This window comes from Homarus americanus, unplaced genomic scaffold (genome assembly GCF_018991925.1).
Source record: "Homarus americanus isolate GMGI-L3 unplaced genomic scaffold, GMGI_Hamer_2.0 scaffold57373, whole genome shotgun sequence".
NCBI classification, from domain to species: Eukaryota; Metazoa; Arthropoda; class Malacostraca; order Decapoda; family Nephropidae; genus Homarus; species Homarus americanus.
In genome coordinates, this window is record NW_024753120.1 from 2,501 (window position 1) to 5,000 (window position 2,500).

General features: G+C 54.8%; 1 pseudogene; it reads right to left on the minus strand.

Moving 5' to 3' along the window:
• Positions 1-2,500, minus strand: part of LOC121855266 — an 8,663-nt pseudogene that overhangs the window by 2,162 nt on the left and 4,001 nt on the right.

Consider the following 2,500-nt stretch of genomic DNA (forward strand, 5'->3'; position numbering starts at 1 on the left):
CGAGCTGTTGTTAGCAATGAACCTCCTGATGTCGACCTCGTGTGCACGGTACTTATCGATCTTGTGCTGCTCAGCTAAGCGAAGGGTGTTAATATCGCTTTCGAAGGGCACACAGACGTCGAGCACCGAGTACTGGCCATTTTTCTGCAGGATCAGATTAGGCTTCACGAACGTGTGACCACTTTGTACCCGCGGCTCTAAGAGTACATGGAAGCCTTCTCCCTGTAGCCATTGTTTTAGCTTAAGGAGGATACGGTCATGTCTTGTCACCCTGTGGTTTTGGGCAGCAGGACACCTCTGTAAGAGATGTAGTATGTCCTCCTGCCCTTCCCCACATTGGCGACAGGTCAATCTTCCCAAGTCTTCATTAGGTACCCGGCCAATGGCTCTAGAGACTCGGCAGTTGATGGTCTGAGACCTGAGTCGCAATAGGTCGATGGCTTTCCTGCCTGGGCCTAGGTCGTTTCGCAAGATGGCATTGCTGGCCCGGCTTCCAAAGAAGTTCTCCGCCCCCTTGCCATGCCAGGATGTACTCCACTCTTCCCTCTTCTTCCGCAACAGCGACCTTTTCAATTGAGACAAGGTGTTATTGTCTATATGGCCTACCCGGAAGTGCCTCGCCATTGCCCCGACTTCGCGACCCCAGAGACCCCCAGAGGCTATAAACCTTACTGCAGGGTCGTCTGAGGCCTCGAGACGCCGGAGCAGTCCCATCTTCTGATGGGAAACGGTCTCCAGTAGCGAGGGCACTCCCACGCCCCTGTCTCTCATGGGTGGGCCAATGGCCGCTGTATTGAGTGTCCGAGGTAGGTGGAGCCATTGCCTGGTCTGGTCGTGAAGGGTCCGGTCTAGTGCCCTGAGAAGGTTCATAGAACAGGATCCCTTCACGTACCAATACTGAAGCCTCGGGATAATCTGAGACTTCAGTATCTTGATCTTTTGCAAGGGTTTCAGCAAAGAACCTCCTATTTTCTCCATGATGTTCTGGATTTTTGTTTTCGCCATCGACCCTACTCCCCGGTCTCTCAAGTCCTAAGTACCTAAGTACCTCACGTACTCATCAGGTTCAATTCTTGGTAGGTATTCGGCCAGACCCGTGGTCGAGTTCAGCATTGTAAAGCATTCCTCGGTCACGACCCTGAGCTTCACACCATACCTACCCCTTGCAGCCCGCTCAAGACCCAGCGTGGCGCACTTCGTGGGCTGCGCGGCCAGTCCCCTCGCACCAAGGAACCGGTCGAGCTGATTCAGGCTCCTCTGCATCCCGAGCCTGGACTCAGAGACTATTACCAGGTCGTCCGCGAATCCTGTCACCGCCACCGACGTTACATCGTCCAGGCGGTATCCAACGGCAGGACCCAGGGACTCCAGGTACTCATCCACCACGGCACAGAAAAGGAAGGGGGACAATGGACATCCCTGCTTCACTCCTCTGGTCATGGGGATGGGGTCTGACTCCACGCCGGGAACGCAAAGGCTTGTCCCTACGTGGCTGTAAAGATCCTTCACAACATCCAGAAGGTGGTTAGGCGTATCCAAGAGCCGAAGTGCCCTGTCGAGAGAGGTGAGCGACACAGTGTCGAACGCTTTGGCTACGTCGACAAAGGTGATATAGATGTTACGCTTCTCCCTCCGGGCGTGCCTTATCAGTCCCTCTACGAGTGCTAAGTTCTCACCGCACCCGTCGACGGACCTAAAGGCCTTCTGGCTTATACTTGTATTAGCACTCTCCACCATCCGGAATGCGAGGATCTTACAGTACGCCCTAAGGATGTGGGACCCGATCGTAATTGGACGCCAATTAGAGGGGGTCCCAAGCGGCGATTTTTTGGCAAGCATGGACGTTCTGCTGTTTTTCGTCCATTGAGGAACCCGTGCCAAATACAGCCATGTATTAAATATTCTTAGGAGAACCCTCGGCCCTAGCCTTCGTAGCGCTCCGGTGTCGAGCTCTGGGTTCTCCGGACCTACTGCGGTCTCCGGTCCACGAAGTGCGCCCACCACCTCTTTGCCGCCTATGGGGTCAAGAATTGTTAGCATCCTGTCATTCGTGCGCACCTCAACATGTTCGTCATCCGGGAGCGATTCAGCCGCAAACCTCGGTCGGAATTCCGCTACGAATTCATCGACCGAGGGCCTCTCGCCCCCGAATTCGACATCGTTGATGATCTTATTTGCGATCTCCTTTGGACTACGTTTGTAAGCCCTTTGTGTCTGTGCATACTCCATTCTTTTTCGGACTCTCCTGGGTAGGTGACTATAACTGGGCGACACTCTACTTACTCCTTGCCGAGGCGTTCTACCAGAGAATAGCCTCGGCTTATGTGCCCGCAATGCAGCCTCCAGCCCATTCAGCGCCATCTCGACGTGGTGTTCCGTCAGGCCATCTGGGGACGGAATGGCCCGCAGCACTGAATTGAGACTGACGACCAATGCGTCACCCTCCTCCTCCTCCTCGCTGAGAGCCCTCAGATGCTCCCATAACTTGACCCTCGCCCCC